At 39.1% G+C, this 21,270-nt stretch overlaps 6 pseudogenes; all 6 read right to left on the reverse strand.

Moving 5' to 3' along the window:
* Positions 1 to 10,795: 10,795 nt before the first annotated feature.
* LOC123486491 lies at positions 10,796 to 10,913 on the reverse strand (annotated as a pseudogene).
* Positions 10,914 to 13,391: 2,478 nt separating this feature from the next.
* Positions 13,392 to 13,507, reverse strand: LOC123486490 (annotated as a pseudogene).
* Positions 13,508 to 14,675: 1,168 nt separating this feature from the next.
* LOC123486486 lies at positions 14,676 to 14,793 on the reverse strand (annotated as a pseudogene).
* Positions 14,794 to 16,015: 1,222 nt separating this feature from the next.
* On the reverse strand, positions 16,016 to 16,123 carry LOC123486488 (annotated as a pseudogene).
* Positions 16,124 to 18,563: 2,440 nt separating this feature from the next.
* LOC123486487 lies at positions 18,564 to 18,681 on the reverse strand (annotated as a pseudogene).
* Positions 18,682 to 21,134: 2,453 nt separating this feature from the next.
* LOC121562262 lies at positions 21,135 to 21,243 on the reverse strand (annotated as a pseudogene).
* Positions 21,244 to 21,270: the final 27 nt, after the last annotated feature.

The raw sequence follows: 21,270 nt of genomic DNA on the forward strand, positions 1-21,270 counted from the left end.
TGAAGAGGAATGGGACAACATTCCACAGGCCACAATCAACAGATTGATCAACTCTATGCAAAGTAGAAGTGTCCCGGAGGAGGAGGAGGCAGCGGCAGATACCCCATTCTCATGTAATGGGGTAGGGCCCAGTGATGCCAACTTAGCAATTTTGTTGCTAGATTTAGCAACTTTTCAGACTACCCTGGCAACTTTTTTTAAACAGCACCTAGCAACAAATTTAGCAACTTTTGAAAAGTGACTCAAACACTAAAATGCACACATTTTACCTCTAAATGACACTAAAACGATTTTATCTGTCACACACTCAGTCACAACACACATGGCTGGCTGCAAAAGTGCATTGTGAGTGACGTCAGCAGCAGGCGCTCAGCTCGTGCACAACCAGGCAGCACAACAACCTGGAGAGAGCTGGAGAGAGATGCCTAGCGCACACATCATTATTTGAGTTAAGTTGCTTGTTCAATAAGATAGCATATATACCTTGTTATTAGCTTGTACCTATAATTGTTGATCAGTTAGGTAGCATGTTTACTAACTACCAATACACTACTAGTTAATAAGAATATAAATCAAATGTAATTGTTCAATAATGTGTAATGTGTAATTGTTTAATAATTCAATGTGTTGTGTTTATAAATAAAAACATCTGATTATATGAATGTTATGTGTTTATATTACTTTTACAAATACAAATATGTGATAATAAACAAACAAATCTAAACTAACAAATGTCAAATCATATTTGTCGCGGAGATGGCCAATAATTTGATTAACGTTATTGTGTATTCTATGTAATTATGCAGTTTTACGTTATTACGTAATGACTTCATCACGCAAAGACATCACAACGTTTTGAGCAACTTTTAGCAACAAATCGACCTGCCTCTAGCAACTTCTCCTGAAAATGAGTTGGCAACACTGGTAGGGCCGTCCCAAGGATCCCGAAATGCACGGACCGTTGCACCGTTGTAGTGGGGGAAACAGGAAGTTCCGGCAGGCGCGTCCATCCCACGTTCTTCACAATAAAGAAAGCGCCAGAACTGTGCAGTCAAGAAGATAACCTTTGTGTCCGTTTCTATTTATTACTACAGGTATGTAATAGCACGATTAAACTTTCTAATGTCGAAAGAACATGTCATACCATGCTAGTTAACATATCCGTTAATGTATTATCACGTTTGGTAAAGGTTTGATGTGTTATTTTTGTGTCAAACCGAGTAAGTGAAAGAACGTGATAAAAACTATTTTCCAAGTCACATAGCTAGAGTTTTGGGTTTGTCTGAGTGAATGTACACAATTTTCTCATTTTAGTTTAATAAATAATCAATTTATTTGAGATTTCTGAGTTCGTTTAGCATATTATTGCTTTTGTGTAAAATTCCCATGCTGGTAAAATGGCGGCTACTCTCGGTCAGCGTCAACAGACTTCAGTGAGGACAGTGCGGGTGCATCAGATAAGACAATTTCACGGTCGCACTACTGTTTTGAAGCTGAATGTAATGATTATCAGTTTTCTACATGTGTACTAATATTCAGACACATTCACCAGTTTCAGTATTCATCAATAAATGTTGCTGTGGTGTGAACAGGAAGTACAATTGTTTTTTGATTGAAGTAATACAGTGAAGACAAGGTTCTTCAGGAAATTAGCACACAGTGCTGTCTAAAACAAACTGTAACCTTGTACTAAATGGATTTTGAGTCATGTATGCATTTATCTACTATAGGTTAGGTATTAGCTCAAAAGTTTTGTGGAGCTCCTGCTCCTTAATATAAACAGTACCGGCACCCAAAATGAGTATTGGCACCTATTTCAGTCCAAGTAAAGCACTGAATTAGATAATTGAACAAGAAAACTTTTTAGAGAATAAAGATATTGCCAGAACTGTCAACACTAACTTTGTGTCCGTTCTCTATATTACTACTGGCCGATTCAGTCTGAGGCCGGTAACATCAACAGTGAGGAGAAACCCAGCCTGCCTCTCTCCTTCCACACTGAGTCCAAACCTACAGTCACTGGGTCCTGATTGTGACAGGAGCCCAGTTTGCATCGGAATATCCAGAGATGACATCAGTGAAGCTGGAAGATTGCAGTCAAACACTGGAGCTGAATGTCAACATTAAAGATGAAGAAGAGGAGGAGAAGATTAAATCTGTTTCTCAGGTAAGAGCAGATTCTATCCAATTAAGTTTGTTGGACATGATTTGGAAAGGCACACACCTGTCTATATACAGTGCATTCGGAAAGTATTCAGACCCCTTGACTTTTTTAGATTTTGTTACGTTACAGCCTTATTGTAAAATAGATTTAAAAAAAAATTCCTCATCAATCCACCCATAATGATAAACACGGTTTTGTTGTATTTTAAAACAACATCTGAGCGATCACATTTAAAATGTCTTTCTATCTGAGTACTTTCCTAATGCACTGTACATATCCAAAAAGTGGACCTAGAAGTTTGTCCTTAAATTATCTATTGGGAGCCCATCTGGACCTGACTTAACCCTCCCTTCATATCGAAAATAGCATCAGATATTTCCAACACCATCCAATTCCTTTTCCAGATCCAATTTAGTGTCTTCTGAAGTAGAGTGAAAATCAAGACCTGACTAGTTCAGTTCTCAGGAGATTCAGAGTTGTAAATGTGTTGTAGTAGGAAGCAAATGTTTGGTTTATTTCTACAGGATCCATTGATAATTGTCCTTGTAAATTATGAATTGCATTAAAGGGCTGAATTTTACTTCTTACTGTGCCAGGCCAGCAATTTGCCAGGTTTTTCACCTTGATCATAGAAGCACTGTTTCACCCCTAGTTAAGCTGTTTGCAGCCTTTGAGGTGGGAAGTTCATCATACTGAGCTTTAAGACCAAATCATTCCTTGTTTACTTCTACTGAGTTATCCCAAAAAAGCTTCTCTCTCAAATCTCTGATTTAGCTGTCCATCGCTCTCATTTTCTGATTTTTATTTGATTTTAAACTGGTAAAACGTATACTTTGCCCCCAAATATGTGCTTTGAAAGCCTCCCATCTGGTTCTCACTGACGTTTGGTGAGTGTTCAATGTCAAATAAACATCTATATGCACTCCAACGTAATGTAAGAAGTCTGGGTCCTGTAACCATCTGGGATGCAAACGCCATCTAGAGGATCCTTTTACTAGTTTTGTATCCCTATAAAATAATCACACAGGGGAATGGTCACTCAGAACAATACTATCATATCCATTTCCTGCTACATTGGGAAGCAATGAGCAAGAAACTAAAAGTAGTCTACATGAGAATATTTTTGTGAAACATGAATTCTCCCTTTTACTCGGGTTCTGAGTCCTCCAAGGTTCACATAGATTTAAGTCCTTAATGAAATGCTGTAATTTCTTTCTACTCTGCAAGTGGGAAGTGTCTAAACCAGAGGAGCGATCTAGATGAAGATCAATCGTGCAATTAAAGTCCCCTGCCATTAGGACTTTACCAGGAATGGAGGCTATCAATAGAAGTTAATTCTCAAAGAATTTGGGATTATCATCATTAGGACCATAACCATTAACCAGATTAATATGCTCCTTCAAAAGAGTTTCCTGTATCAAAATGTATCTACCAGCTGTATCAATTATAATAGTATCCACTTGAAACGGAACATATTAGTGAATTAAAACCATAACTCCATGAGAATGAGAGGAGAAACAGGATGTATTACTTGCCCTTGTCATCTCCTGCATACTTTAAGTAGCCATCCTTCAACAGGTGAGTTTCTTGTAAGAACACAATAGATGAATGAAGTTGTTTTAAGCCTAGTAATAACCTGTTTTAAGCTTGGATAGTTTACAAACTCCACAGACATTCCACTAAGTAAATGTAAGTTTTGCATTTGAAGTTATTTAACCAAAGATGTAAACATGGAATAAGCTATACCATAAAGACATATCTAAAATCAGTTTAGTAACCACAAGGACCGCAGGAATATTTTGTAGTGAGGAAAATATGTAAAGATCTGTTGGAAGAAACACAAATAAATCTATCCCCTAACAACACAGGGTATTTTGCCAGTAGCCTATATAGTAGCCTAAATATCACAACAAAAGGCCCTAGCAAGATGATATGTGAAATATCACGTAGATTTGTTTGAAAAGTAGCAAAGAATAGCTCCACCTAAAACAGTAACGCTAGTTAGTGAAGCCTGAGACTAACGTTAACGTTACAGTATGGACCGTCCAAAATAGTGGTAGATGATCCACAACACAGGGTCTGCTGCTAGTAGCTACCAAGTAACAATATAGCCCATACGTATAGCGTTAAGTGGTACACCATGATACGTTTATAAACCAGAAAAAGTATCAAAGATCAGAAATGAACAGCCTACATTGAGAAAAGAGAGATCATTGAATATGTGCTACGTTACCCAAAGGCCCTTTGCATGTGATGTTAGGGCTTGCACCTGGTGTCAAACATTTTAGTCCAAGGATGATCGAAAGGCCTCCATCATTCTTAAATGGAAAAAGTGTGGAACTACCAATAATTTTTCTAGAGCTGGCAGCCCAGACAAACTAAGCAATCGGGGGAAAACGGCCTTGGACAGGGAGGTCATCAAGAAGCCATTGGTCACTCTGACAGAGCTCCAGAGTTCTGTGGCGGTTGAGGAGAATCTTCCAGAAGGACAACCATCTCTGCAGCACTCCACCAATCAGGCCTTTATGGGTAGAGTGGCTCGACGGAAGCCACTCCTCACGAAAAGGCACATGACTGCCTTCTGGGAGTTTGCCAAAATACACCTAAAGGACTGTCAGACCATGAGAAACAAGATTCTCTCCTGGTCTGATGAAACCAAGATTGAACTCTTTGGCCTGAATGCCAAGCGTACATCTGGAGGAATCCTGGCACCATCCCCAACGGTGAAGCATGGTGGGGGCGGCATCATGCTGTGGTGGTGGTTTTTCAGTGGCAGGGACTGGGAGACTAGTCAGGATCGAGGGAGATGAACGGAGCAAAGTACAGAGAGACCTGAAAATAGCTGTGTGGCGATACTCCCCCATCTAACCTGACAATCTTCAGAGGATCTGCAGAGAAACTCCTCAAATACAGGTATGCCAAGCTTGTAGCGTCATACCCAAGAAGACTTGAGGCTGTAATCACTGCCAAAGGCGCCAACAAAGTACTGAGTAAGTCTGAATGTGGTCGGACCATCATATAATAGGCATATACATTACTCTTACTGAATTTCCACGTGGGCGTATGGATATTGGAAATTTAATCAAAGCCTATTGGATGATTTATTTATAATTGGAACAAAGGAATTTATAACTGACTTTTTTCCAACATAACATGGGTACAGAACTAATCCCCTTATTGTATGGGGACACCTTTAAGTGTGCCTTTAGAGGCCATGCAATTCAGTACTCATCTCGAAAACAAAAGCAATTTAGGTCAAAATAGTTTATACTAAGAAAGAAAATGAAAGTCTATCAGAACCGAGTAGATGGCAATAAAAAACTGTAACATAGAGGCTCAGAATAAATTTAGAGGAAAAACAAAAAGAAATGGAGAAACTTATTCAAGAAAGATAAAGTGTAATATATTATAAAAATAAAGCAAACTGGATGGAATATGGGGGAAAAATGCACAAAATTCTTTTTTTAATCTTCAACATAGAATGCTACCAAAAGAACTTAATGAAACTGGTTACAATTGGACGGAGTCACCATAATTCACCAAATGATGTTTTGAAGGAAGAAACAAAGTACTTTGAGCATATGTTTTATTTTCAGTCGCCTCCATCTCCTCTAACTGAAGCTAATTGTAGAGATTATTTTTCTATTGATAATGTCAAATGTAATGTAAAATGTAATGTCAAATTAACAGCCACACAGAAAGACTAATGTGAAGGTGAAATTACAGAGGAGGAACTCTGGATGCAATTAAAGACTTTAAGTCTAGGAAAACTCCAGGGTTGGATGGCATACCAGTCGAGGTATACCAAACCTTTTTGATATACTAAGAGGACCGTTATTAGCATGTTTTAACCACTCCTATGTAAATGGTAGATTATCTGACACTCAAGAAGAAGATCTCATTATTACTGAAACAGGATAGAAGTGGAACATATAAAGATCCAGTCCATTTACAAATTGGAGGCCCCTTACACTTCAGTGTTGTGATGCAAAGTCCTAGCAAAATGTATAGCGCATAGAATTAAAAAAGGTATTGTCGGATATTATTCATTCTAATCAGATACATTGGAGATAATATAAGGCAAGTATTGGAAACAATAGAACACTATAGGAAATATGGGAAACCAGGCCTGCTATTCATAAGAGACTTCTAAAAGGCATTTGATAAAGTTTGACTGGGGTTTATATATAAATGCCTGGAGCATTTCAATTTTGGAGAATCTCTTATAAAATGGGTCAAAATCATGTATAGTAACCCTAGGTGTAAAATAGTAAATAATGGCTATTTCTCAGAAAGTTTTAAACTGTCAAGAGGAGTGAAACAAGGTTGTCCACTATCGGCATATCTATTTATTGTGGCCATCGAGATGTTAGCTATTAAAATCAGATCCAATAATAATATCAGAGGATTAGAAATACAGGGCTTAAAAACAAAGGTGTCATTGTACGCTGATGATTAATGTTTTCTTTTAAATCCACAACTAGAATCCCTCCACAGCCTCATAGAGGATCTAGATACATTTTCTAACCTCTCTGGATTACAACCAAATTATGACAAATGTACTATATTACGTATTGGATCACTAAAAAATATAAATTTTACATTACCATGTCGTTTACCAATAAAATGGTCTGATGGTGATGTGGATATACTCGGAATACATATCCCAAAGGAAATGATCTCACTTCAATAAATTTTAATAGAAAGTTAGCAAAAATAGATAAGATCTTACTACCATGGAAAGGAAAATACCTGTCAATTTGTGGAAAAATCACCCTGATTAACTCTTTAGTATTATCCCAGTTTACCTATTTGCTTATGGTCTTCGCCCTTACAAGCCGGCGAACAGTTTTTTAAATTATATGAGAAAAAAATATTCAATTTTATTTGGAAACGGCAAGCCAGACAAAATTAAAAGAGCATATTTATATAATGAATATGAATTCGGAGGACAGAAATTATTAAATATTAAAGCATTAGACCTATCACTAAAAGCTTCAGTCACACAAAAGTTATACTTAAATCCGAACTGGTTCTCAAGCAAATTAGGAAGATTGTCTCACCCAATGTTCAAGAAAGGCCTTTTTCCCTTTATTCAGATTACAACCTCTCACTTTCAGTTATTTGAAAAGGAAATAATCTCCCAAATGTCACTATTTCTAAAACAAGCCATAGAAAGTTGGTTGCAATTTCAATTTAATCCTCCAGAAACGACAGAACAAATAATGCAACAAATATTGTGGTTAAATTCAAATATACTAATTGACAAAAAACGGTATTTTTGGACAGAATGTTTAAAAAAGGTATAATCTTCATAAATGATATCATCGGTAGGACTGGTGGAGTTATGTCGCACATGCAGCTAACAAAAACATATGGAAATATCTGCTCTACCCAAACTTACAACCAAATAATTGCAGGCTAACCGCAAAAGTGGAAGGGGGAGAAAGTAAGGAACTTGTCTGTCGGCCTTGCATTAAAGAACATAATTGGTTAAGGAAACTGTGATAAATAAAAAAGTATATCAGTTTCACTTAAGGACCAAAGGATTGACAGCCGTCCCATATAGATTGCAAAATAGTTGGGAAGAGATCTTTGACGTACCGATCCCATGGCATAGTGTTTATGAACTGACACGCAAAACGACACGGATTCAAAAAATTAGAATCTTTCAATTTAAATTATTATATAAAATTCTTGCTACCAATAGAATGTTATTTATATGGGGGATACTATCTTCCCAGCTCTGCAGATTTTGCTGTGATGAGACAGAATCATTTGTTTTGGTTCTGTCCATTTGTAGCTTGTTTTTGGACACAAGTCCAGGAATGGCTAAAGGATTGCAATATTTACCTGGAACTAACCTTGCAGATAGCATTACTGGGTGATCTGAAAAGTCTTAGTCAATCAATCAATAATATAATAATACTTTTAGCAAAAATGTTTATTTTAAATTCACAATCTGTAGAAGCAATGAGAATAGAAAGGTTCAGAACTTTTTGTAAAACATCACAGTACGGTTGAAATATATATGGCAAATAGAAATCTATATGGATGGTGTTAAGAGATAGATGGGAGGTATTGAATAGAGTTGAAGGATGGGACAATAACAAATAACAACAAATAATAACAAAGATAGCTAATGATAAGCATATTGTGTCCATAATAAGTATATAGGTTGTATGTTGGGAGCTTTTGGGAAAGAGCACAGTTAGAAAGATATGGCATATAGAAGCAAACCGGATGGACATCATGAAAATGATCGGAGAGGTTGAGAGTAGAAGAAGTTCAGGAGCAAAAAAAAATAAATAAATATATATATATATATAATAGAATTATTGTAAAATTGACTGTGTCCATAAGGTATAGATAGTAAGTATAGACCGAAGTAGAGGCCTGGGCATTGTTGTTCACTAATTTACTCCAAGTAGGGAAGGATGGTGGGGTTGAAAAGTAATAAAGGGGAGTATGTATATATATATATATATAAAAACATGGGGGATTGGAAGTGATGCAGACTAATTACTTGATAAAATATACAATCTATATAAAATATCAAACAATCACATTGATTTTATGAAATTGCACATGATGGTGGAAAATAAGTATTTGGTCACCTACAAACAGCAAAATTTCTGGCTCTCACAGACCTGTAACTTATTCTTTAAGAGCTCCTCTGTCCTCCACTGTTACCTGTATTAATGGCACCTGTTTGAACTTGTTATCAGTATAAAAGACCTGTCCACAACCTCAAACAGTCTCTGCTCCAAACTCCTATGGCCAAGACCAAGAGCTGTCAAGGACACAGAAACAAAATTGTAGACCTGCACCAGGCTGGGAAGACTGAATCTGCATCAAGTACTAACCAGGCCCGACCCTGCTTAGCTTCCGAGATTGGACGGATCGGGCGTATTCAGGCTGATATGGCCGTAACAGGGAACAACTCTTGGTACACTATATAAAGTCAATATGTCACTCACTCTGAAAGGGACACAGAAACGTATCACTTTGTGACACAAACTGAAGAAGCTCAACCCTTGCTTATTTCCAATATATATATATATATATATATATATATATATATATATATATATATATATATATATATATATATATATATATATATATATATATATATATATATATATATATATATATATATTTTGAGTCTTGTTGGGGGGGGGAAGAGGCATATCCTATGTTGATTTATGACAAGTTCATTGACTAGGGGGCCCTTCTAAAAATAGGCGTTGCGGACCCGAATCAACGGAATCCAGACATTACACGAAATGCAACAATATTCAAACATTTATTGAACTTAGTAAGAAATCAACTAAATCTATTCAACTTATTATAAAACACATTCATTTGCCCAAATCAAATCATAAGACATGAACAAAATGCATCAGTGATTCGTATTTCCATGAACTTTCTGGCACGGAGGAATGCCCCTGTCTCTTGTGCATGTGTGCGGTGCGCGCGTATGTCTACACTTTGTGTAGCCGATTAATGATGCTAATCATAACCTTCTTCTGTAGGGAAGGAATGGCTTTCCCCAAAACCTTCGCAAAGTAAATGTTAACTACAAAGTAGCCTATGCCTGCCTGGGAGAATTATACCGTGATCATTTGCATCACTCCAGTGGGCCATTTGTTCTACAGCAACACCGCTTAACCAAACAAAGGTCTCTTCCTGGTGCACGCTTGCATTTGGCGGGTAACTACACCCAAAATCTAAATGTCTTACATTTTTCCCAGACCTCACAAATGGTCACCTGATAGGGTTTAAACATTGTTGTGGATAGAACATCCAATTGTGCTGTTTTGCTATTAAAAGGTGTAACTTTTGAGAGCGAAAACATGCAAAACAGGGACAGGTCAACGGGGAAATCTAAACGGAGAAAAGGGAACTTGGGAATTAACGGAATCAGGCAAAACATTGAAGGGATATTGTAGTGCCCTAATGGACTACAGACATTGACTGTCTCTAGACTAAAAACCAAAGGCTGCATGTACTGCCTATATTTTGAGGAAACGCACTGTCCATTATTTGATTTGATCAGGGCAGGGCAGCACACACAAACTGCATTTAGTCCAATAACAATCCATGATATTATTAGGGGTGTAAATAAAAGGCAGTTGCTCCATGACACAAGGCACGCTCTACTGGGACAAAAAGCTTACAGCATGGTATTCCCAGCGGTCTCCCATCCAAGTACTAACCAGGCCCGACCCTGCTTAGCTTCCAAGATCGGACGAGATCGGGCGTTTTTTTTTTTTTTTTTTAAACCCATCGTAGCTTTTACAGCTTATTTTTTTACATATCATAGCTTCATATTTCACATCACATCTTCACAGCTTATTTTTTACATATCATAGCTTCATATTTCACATCACATCTTCACATCTCATAGCTTCACAGCTTATTTTTACATATCATAGCTTCATATTTCACATCACATCTTCACATTTCATAGCTTCACAGCTTATTTTTTACATATCATAGCTTCATATTTCACATCACATCTTCACATCTCATAGCTTCACAGCTTATTTTTACATATCATAGCTTCATATTTCACATCACAGCATATAACACAGATTATCAGTCCACATCATAGCTTCTTACATGCTTTTACAGCAACTGGTATTCCAAGGTGGTCCCCCATCCAAGTACTAACCAGCCCTAAACCTGCTTAGCTTCCGAGATCTGACGGATCGGGTGTATTCAGGCTGGTATGGCCGTGGCGAGGGAACAACTCTTGGTACACTATATAAAGTCAATGTGTCACTCACTCTGAAAGGGACACAAACGTATCCACTTTGTGACACAAACTGAAGAAGCTCAACCCTTGCTTACATTTCCAATATATATATATATATATATATATATATATATATATATATTTTGAAGTCCTGTTGGGGGGAAGAGGGCATATCCTATGTTGATTTATGACAAGTTCATTGACTAGGGCCCTATAAAATAGGCGTTGACCTTGGACGAATCACGGAATCCAGACATAACACCAAAATTCAACAATATTCAAACATTTATTGAACTTAGTAAGAAATCAACTAAATCTATTCAACTTGCTAGAAAACGCATTCATTTGCCCAAGTCAATCATAAGACATGAACAAAATGCATCAGTGATTTCGTATTTCCATGAACTTTCTGAAACGGCACAGGAATGCCCCTGTCTGTGTGCATGTGTTGGTGTACGCGTATGTCTACACTTTGTGTAGGCACGTTATGATGCTAATGATAACCTTCCTCTGGTAGGGAAGGAATGGCTTTCCCAAAACCTTCGCAAGTGAAATGTTAACTACAAAGTAGCCTATGCCTGCCTGGCAGAATTATACCGTGATCATTTGCATCATCTCGGTGGCCATATGTTCTACAGCAACACCGCTTAACCAAACAAAGGTCTCTTCCTGGTCACGCTTGCATTTAAGGGTAACTACACCCCAAAATCTAAATGTCTTACATTTTCCCAGACTCTCTGAAATGGTCACCTGATAGGGTTTAAACATTGTTGTGGACATAGAACATCCAATTGTGCTGTTTTGCTATTAAAAAGGTGTACTTTTGAGAGCGAAAACCTGCCAAAACAGGGACAAACGGTCAACGGGGAAATCTAAACGGAGAAAAGGAACTTGGGAATTAACGGAATCAGGCAAAACATGGAAGGGATTTTATAGTGCCCTAATGGACTACAGACATTGACTGTCTCCTAGACTAAAAACAAAGGCTGCATGTACTGCCTATATTTAAAGAGGAAACACTGTCCATTATTTGATTTGATCAGGGCAGGGCAGCACACACAAACTGCATTTAGTCCAATAACAATCCATGATATTATTAAGTGATAAATAAAAGGCAGTTGCTCCATGCACACAAGAGCACGCTCTACTGGGACAAAAAGCTTACAGCACATGGGTATTCCAGGCGGTCTCCCATCCAAGTACTAACCAGGCCCGTCCCTGTAGCTTCGAGATCGGGCGTATTCAGGCTGGTATGGCCCAAGCGGAACAACTCTTGGTACACTATATAAAGTCAATGTGTCACTCACTCTGAAAGGACACAGAAACGTATCCACTTTGTGACACAAACTGAAGAAGCTCAACCCTTGCTTACATTTCCAATATATATATATATATATATATATATATATATATATATATATATATATATATATATATATATATATATATATATATATATATAGAGTCTTGTTGGGGAAGAGGGCATATCCTATGTTGATTTATGACAAGTTCATTGACTAGGGCCCTATAAATAGGCGTTGCGGACCGAATCACGGAATCCAGACATTAAACCGAAATTCAACAATATTCAAACATTTATTGAACTTGGTAAGAAATCAACTAAATCTATTCAACTTGTTAGAAAAGCATTCATTGCCCAAGTCAATCATAAGACCATGAACAACTGCATCAATGATTCGTATTTCCATGAACTTTCTGGCACGGCACAGGAATGCCCTGTCTGTGTGCATCGTGTGCGGTCTGTCTACACTTTGTGTAGCCGTTAGCGATGATGCTAACGATAACCTTCTTCTGGTAGGGAAGGAATGGCTTTCCCCAAAACCTTCGCAGAAGTAAATGTTAACTACAAGTAGCCTATGCCTGCCTGGCAGAATTATACCGTGATCATTTGCATCACTCCAGTGGCCATTTGTTCTACAGCAACACCGCTTAACCAAACAAAGGTCTCTTCCTGGTGCACGCTTGCATTTAAGGTAACTACACCCCAAAATCTAAATGTCTTCATTTTTCCCAGACCTCACAAATGGTCACCTGATAGGTTTAAACATTTGTTGTGGACATAGAACATCCAATTGTGCTGTTTTTGCTATTAAAAAGTGTACTTTTGAGAGCGAAAACCTGCCAAAACAGGGACAAACGGTCAACGGGGAAATCTAAATGGAGAAAAGGGAACTTGGGAATTAACGGAATCAGGCAAAACATTGAAGGGGGATTTTTATAGTTCCCTAATGGACCTAAGACATTGACTGTCTCCTAGACTAAAAACAAAGGCTGCATGTACTGCCTATATTTTGAGGGAAACGCACTGTCCATTATTTGATTTGTTCAGGGCAGGGCAGCACACACAAACTGCATTTAGTCCATCAATCCATGATGTTTATTAGGGTGATAAATAAAAGGCAGTTGCTCCATGACACAAGAGCACACTGTACTGGGACAGAAAGGTTACAGCACCTGGTGTTCCCAGGCGGTCTCCCATCCAAGTACTGACCAGGCCCGACCCTGCTTAGCTTCCGAGATCGGACGAGATCGGCGTATTCAGGCTGGTATGGGTAAGCGAGGGAACAACTCTTGGTACACTATATAAAGTCAATGTGTCACTCACTCTGAAAGGGACACAGAAACGTATCCACTTTGTCACACAAACTGAAGAAGCTCAACCCTTGCTTACATTTCCTATATATATATATATATATATATATATATATATATATATTTGAGTCTTGTTGGAGGGGGGGAAGAGGGCATATCCTATGTTGATTTATGACAAGTTCATTGACTAGGGCCCTATAAAATAGGCGTTGCGGACCGAATCACGGAATCCAGACATTAAACCGAAATTCAACAATATTCAAACATTTATTGAACTTAGTAAGAAATAAACTAAATCTATTCAACTTGTTAGAAAACGCATTCATTTGCCCAAGTCAATCATAAGACATGAACAAAATGCATCAGTGATTCGTATTTCCATGAACTTTCTGTGACGGCACAGGAATGCCCCTGTCTGTGTGCATGTGAATGGTTACCAGATGTCTACACTTTGTGTAGCCGTAGCGATGATGCTAATGATAACCTTCTTCTGGTAGGAAGGAATGGCTTTCCCAAAACCTTCGCAAGTAAATGTTAACTACAAAGTAGCCTATGCCTGCCTGGCAGAATTATACCGTGATCATTTGCATCACTCCAGTGGTCATTTGTTCTACAGCAACACGCTTAACCAAACAAAGGTCTCTTCCTGGTCGCACGCTTGCATTTATGGGGTAACTTACACCCCAAAATCTAAATGTCTTACATTTTTCCCAGACCTCACAAATGGTCACCTGATAGGGTTTAAACATTGTTGTGGACATAGAACATCCAATTGTGCTGTTTTGCTATTAAAAAGGTGTACTTGAGGAGGCGAAAACCTGCCAAAACAGGGACAAACGGTCAACGGGAAATCTAAATGGAGAAAACGGAACTTTGGGAATAACGGAATCAGGCAAAACATTGAAGGGATTTTATAGTTCCCTAATGGACACAGACATTGACTGTCTCCTAGACAAAAAACAAAGGCATGTACTGCCTATATTTTGAGGGAACACACTGTCCATTATTTGATTTGTTCAGGGCAGGCAGCACACACAAACTGCATTTAGTCCAATAACAATCCATGATATTATTAGGGTGATAAATAAAAGGCAGTTGCTCCATGACACAAGAGCACACTGTACTGGGACAGAAAGCTTACAGCACCTGGTATTCCCAGGCGGTCTCCCATCCAAGTACTGACCAGGCCCGACCCTGCTTAGCTTCCCGAGATCGGACGATCGGGCGTATTCAGGCTGGTATGGCAGTAAGCGAAGAACAACTCTTGGTACACTATATAAAGTCAATGTGTCACTCACTCTGAAAGGGACACAGAAACGTATCCACTTTGTCACACAAACTGAAGAAGCTCAACCCTTGCTTACATTTCCAATATATATATATATATATATATATATATATATATATTTATTTATATATATATATATATATATATATATATATATATATATATTGAGTCTTGTTGGGGGCGGGGAAGAGGGCATATTCTATGTTGATTTATGACAAGTTCATTGACTAGGGCCCTATAAAATAGGCGTTGCGGACCGAATCAACGGAATCCAGACATTAAACCAAATTCAACAATATTCAAACATTTATTGAACTTAGTAAGAAATCAACTAAATCTATTCAACTTGTTAGAAAACCATTCATTTGCCCAAGTCAATCATAAGACATGAACAAAATGCATCAGTGATTCGTATTTCCATGAACTTTCTGAACGGCACAGGAATGCCCCCAATGTCTGTGTGCATGTGCGGTAGCGCGGCGATGTCTACACTTTGTGTAGCCGTAGCATGATGCTAATGATAACCTTCTTCTGGTAGGGGAAGGAATGGCTTTCCCAAAACCTTCACGAAGTAAATGATTAACTACAAAGTAGCCTATGACTGCCTGGAAGTATACCGTGATCATTTGCATCACTCCGGTAGCCATTTGTTCTACAGCAACACCGCTTAACCAAACAAAGGTCTCTTCCTGGTTCGCACGCTTGCATTTAAGGGTAACTACACCCCAAAATCTAAATGTCTTACATTTTTCCCAGACCTCACAAATGGTCACCTGATAGGGTTTAAACATTGTTGTGGACATAGAACATCCAATTGTGCTGTTTTGCTATTAAAAAGGTGTACTTTTGAGAGCGAAAAACCTGACAAAATAGGGACAAACGGTCAACGGGGGAAATCTAAACGGAGAAAAAGGGAACTTGGGAATTAACGGAATCAGGCAAAACATTGAAGGGATTTTATAGTGCCCTAATGGACTACAGACATTGACTGTCTCTAGACTAAAAACAAAGGCTGCATGTACTGCCTATATTTTGAGGGAAACGCAGCACTACCATTATTTGGTTTGATCAGGGCAGGGCAGCACACACAAACTGCATTTAGTCCAATATCAATCCATGATATTATTAGGGTGATAAATTAAAGGCAGTTGCTCCATGACACAAGAGCACGCTCTACTGGGACAAAAGCTTACAGCACATGGTATTCCCAGGCGGTCTCCCATCGAAGTACTAACCAGGCCCGACCCTGCTTAGCTTCCGAGATCGGGCGTATTCAGGCTGGTATGGCCGCCGCGAGGGAACAACTCTTGGTACACACTATATAAAAGTCAATGTCACTCACTCTGAAAGGGACACAGAAACGTATACCTTTGTGACACAAACTGAAGAAGCTCAACCCTTGCTAATGTATTTCCAATATATATATATATATATATATATATATATATATATATATATATAGAGTCTTGTTGGGGGAAGAGGGCATATCCTATGTTGATTTATGACAAGTTCATTGACTAGGCCCTATAAAATAGACGTTACGGACCGAATCACGGAATCAGACATTAAACAAAATTCAACAATATTCAAACATTTATTGAACTTAGTAAGAAATCAACTAAATCTATTCAACTTGTTAGACGCATTCATTTGCCCAAGTCAATCATAAGACATGAACAAAACGCATCAGTGATTTTATTTCCATGAACTTTCTGTACGCACAGGAATGCCCCTGTCTGTGTGCATGTGTGCGGAAGTGGCGTATGTCTACACTTTGTGTAGCCGTTAGCGATGATGCTAATGATAACCTTCTTCTGGTAGGGAAGTGAACGGCTTTCCCAAAACCTGAAGTAAATGTTAACTACAAAGTAGCCTATGCCTGCCTGGCAGAATTATACCGTGATCATTTGCATCACTCCAGTGGCCATTTGTTCTACAGCAACACCGCTTAACCAAACAAAGGTCTTTCCTGGTGCACGCTTGCATTTAAGGGTAACTACACCAAAATCTAAATGTCTTCACATTTTTCCCAGACCCCACAAATGGTCACCTGATAGGGTTTAAACATTGTTGTGGACACAGAACATCCAATTGTGCTGTTTTGCTATTAAAAAGGTGTACTTTTGAGAGCGAAAACCTGCCAAAACAGGGACAAACGGTCAACGGGGGAAATCTAAACGGAGAAAAGTGGGAACTTGGGGGAATTAACCAGAATCAGGCAAAACATTGAAGGGATTTTATAGTGCCCTAATGGACTACAGACAATGGCTGTCTCCTAGACTAAAAACAAAGGCTGCATGTACTGCCTATATTTTGAGGGAAACGCACTGTCCATTATTTGATTTGATCAGGGCAGGGCAGCACACACAAACTGCATTTAGTCCAATAACAATCCATTATATTATTAGGGTGATAAATAAAAGGCAGTTGCTCCATGACACAAGAGCACGCTCACTGGGACAAAAGCTTAGCACCTGGTATTACCAGGCGGTCTCCCATCCAAGTACTAACCAGGCCCGACTGCTTAGCTTCCGAGATTGCGAGATCGGGCGTATTCAGGCTGATGGCCGTAAGCAAGGAACAACTCTTGGTACACTATATAAAGTCAATGTGTCACTCACTCTGAAAGGGACACAGAAACGTATCCACTTGTGACATCAAACTGAAGAAGCTCAACCCCCTTGCTTACATTTTCAATATATATATAGATATATATATATATATATTTTGAGTCTTGTTGGGGGGGGAGGGCATATCCTATGTTGATTTATGACAAGTTCATTGACTAGGGCCCTATAAAATAGGCGTGCCAGGACGAATCACGGAATCCAGACATTACACCGAAATGCAACAATATTCAAACATTTATTGAACTTAGTAAGAAATCAACTAAATCTATTCAACTTGTTATAAAAACACATTCATTTGCCCAAGTCAATCATAAGACATGAACAAAATGCATCAGTGATTCGTATTTCGCATGAACTTTCTGGCACGCACAGGAATGCCCCTGTCTGTGTGCATGTGTGCGGCCGAGTTGTCTACACTTTGTGTAGCGGTTAGCGATGATGCTAATCATAACCTTCTTCTGGTAGGAAGGAATGGCTTTCCCCAAAACCTTCGCAAGTAAATGTTAACTACAAAGTAGCCTATGCCTGCCTGGCAGAATTATACCGTGATCATTTGCATCACTCCAGTGGCCATTTGTTCTACAGCAACACAGCTTAACCAAACAAAGGTCTCTTCCTGGTGCACGCTTGCATTTAAGGTAACCACCCAAAATCTAAATGTCTTACATTTTTCCCAGACCTCACAAATCGTCACCTGATAGGGGTTTAAACATTGTTGTGGACATAGAGATCCAATTGTGCTGTTTGCTATTAAAAGGTGTACTTTTGAGGAGCGAAAACCTGCCAAAAAACAGGGACAAGCGGTCATCGGGAAATCTAAACGGAGAAAAGGGAACTTGGGAATTAACGGAATCAGGCCAAAACATTGAAGGGATATTATAGTGCCCTAATGGACTACAGACATTGACTGTCTCCCTAGACTAAAAACAAAGGCTGCATGTACTGCCTATATTTTGAGGGAAGCACTGTCCATTATTTGATTTGATCAGGGCAGGGCAGCACACACAAACCTGCATTTAGTCCAATAACAATCCATGATATTATTAGGTGATAAGTAAAAGGCAGTTGCTCCATGACCACGAAGCACGCTCTACTGGGACAAAAAGCTTACAGCACATGGTATTCCCAGGCACTCTCCCATCAAGTACTAACCAGGCCCGACCCTGCTTAGCTTCCAAGATCCGGACGAGATCGGGCGTATTCAGGCTGGTTGGCCGTAAGCCGCGGGGAACAACTCTTGGTACACTATATAAAGTCAATGTGTCACTCACTCTGAAAGGACACAAACGTATACCCCACTTTGTGACACAAACTGAAGAAGCTCAACCCTTGCTTACATTTCCAATATATATATATATATATATATATATATATATATAATCTTGAGTCTTGTTGGGGGGAAGAGGCATATCCTATGTTGATTTATGACAAGGTCATTGACTAGGGCCCTATAAAATAGGCGTTGGGACCGAATCATTCGGAATCCAGACATTACACCGAAATGCAACAATATTCAAACATTTATTGAACTTAGTAAGAAATCAACTAAATCTATTCAACTTGTTATAAAACACATTCATTTGCCCAAGTCAATCTTTAAGACATGAACAAAATGCATCAGTGATTCGAATTTCCATGAACTTTCTGGCGGCACAGAATGCCCCTGTCTGTGTGCATGTGTGCGGTGGTGCGTATGTCTACACTTTGTGTAGCAGCGTTAGGATGATGCTAATCATAACCTTCTTCTGGTAGGGAAAGGAATGGCTTTCCCCAAAACCTTCGTGCAAGTAAATGTTAACTACAAAGTAGCCTATGCCTGCCTGGCAGAATTATACCGTGATCACATCACTCAGTGGCCATTTGTTCTACAGCAACACCGCTTAACCAAACAAAGGTCTCTTCCTGGTGCACGCTTGCATTTAAGGGTAACTACACCCCCAAAATCTAAATGTCTTACATTTTTCCCAGACCTCTACGAAATCGTCACCTGATAGGGTTTAAACATTGTTGTGGACATAGAACATCCAATTGTGCTGTTTTGCTATTAAAAAGGTGTACTTTTGAGGAGCGTATAAACCTGACAAAACAGGGACAAGCGGTCACTGGCGGGAAATCTAAACGGAGAAAAGGGAACTTGGGAATTAACGGAATCAGGCAAACATTGAAGGGATTTTATAGTGCCCTAATGGACTACAGACATTGACTGTCTCCTAGACTAAAAACAAAGGCTGCATGTACTGCCTATATTTTGAGGGAAACGCACTGTCCATTATTTGATTTGATCAGGGCAGGGCAGCTACCACACAAACAATTTAGTCCAATAACAATCCATGATATTATTAGGGTGATAAATAAAAGGCAGTTGCTCCATGACACAAGAGCACGCTCTACTGGGACAAAAAGCTACAGCACATGGTATTCCCAGGCGGTCTCCCATCCAAGTACTAACCAGGCCCGACCCTGCTTAGCTTCCAGATCGGACGAGATCGGGCGTATCCAGGCTGGTATGGCGTGCGAGGAACAACTCTTGGTGCACTATATAAAGTCAATGTGTCACTCACTCTGAAGGGACACAAAACGTATCCACTTTGTGACACAAACTGAAGAAGCTCAACCCTTGCTTACATTTCCAATATATATATAATATATTATATATATATTTGAGTCTTGTTGGGGGAAGAGGGCATATCCTATGTTGATTTATGACAAGTTCATTGACTAGGGCCCTATAAAATGGGCGTTGCGTGACCGAATCACGGAATCCAGACATTAAACCGAAATTCAACAATATTCAAACATTTATTGAACTTAGTAAGAAATCAACTAAATCTATTCAACTTGTTAGAAAACGCATTCATTTGCCCAAGTCAATCATAAGACATGAACAAAATGCATCAGTGATTCGTATTTCCATGAACTTTCTGAAACGGCACAGGAATGCCCCTGTCTGTGTGCATGTGTGCGGTGCGCGCGTATGTCTACACTTTGTGTAGCGTTAGCGATGATGCTAACGATAACTCTTCTGGTAGGGAAGGGAATGGCTTTCCCCAAAACCTTCCGCAAGTAAATGTTAACTACAAAGTAGCCTATGCCTGCCTGGCAGAATTATACCGTGATCATTTGCATCACTCCAGTGGCCATATGTTCTACAGCAACACCGCTTAACCAAACAAAGGTCTCTTCCTGGTGCACGCTTGCATTTAAGAGGTAACTACACCCCAAAATCTAAATGTCTTACATTTTTCCCAGACCTCACAAATGGTCACCTGATAGGGTTTAAACATTGTTGTGGACATAGAACATCCAATTGTGCTGTTTTGCTATTAAAAAGGTGTACTTTTGAGAGCGAAAACCTGCCAAAACAGGGACAAACGGTCAACGGGAAATCTAAACGGAGAAAAGGGAACTTGGGAATTAACGGAATCAGGCAAAACATGGAAGGGATTTTATAGTGCCTAATGGACTACAGACATTGACTGTCTCCTAGACTAAAAACAAAGGCTGCATGTACTGCCTATATTTTGAGGGAAACAGCACTGTCCATTATTTGATTTGATCAGGGCAGGGCAGCACACACAAACTGCATTTAGTCCAATAACAATCCATGATATTATTAGGGTGATAAATAAAAGGCAGTTGCTCCATGACACAAGAGCACGCTCTACTGGGACAAAAAGCTTACAGCACATGGTATTCCCAGGCGGTCTCCCATCCAAGTACTAACCAGGCCCGACCCTGCTTAGCTTCCGAGATCGGGCGTATTCAGGCTGGTATGGCCGTCAGCGAGGGAACAACTCTTGGTACACTATAT

This window comes from Coregonus clupeaformis, unplaced genomic scaffold (genome assembly GCF_020615455.1).
Source record: "Coregonus clupeaformis isolate EN_2021a unplaced genomic scaffold, ASM2061545v1 scaf1236, whole genome shotgun sequence".
Lineage (NCBI taxonomy): Eukaryota > Metazoa > Chordata > Actinopteri > Salmoniformes > Salmonidae > Coregonus > Coregonus clupeaformis.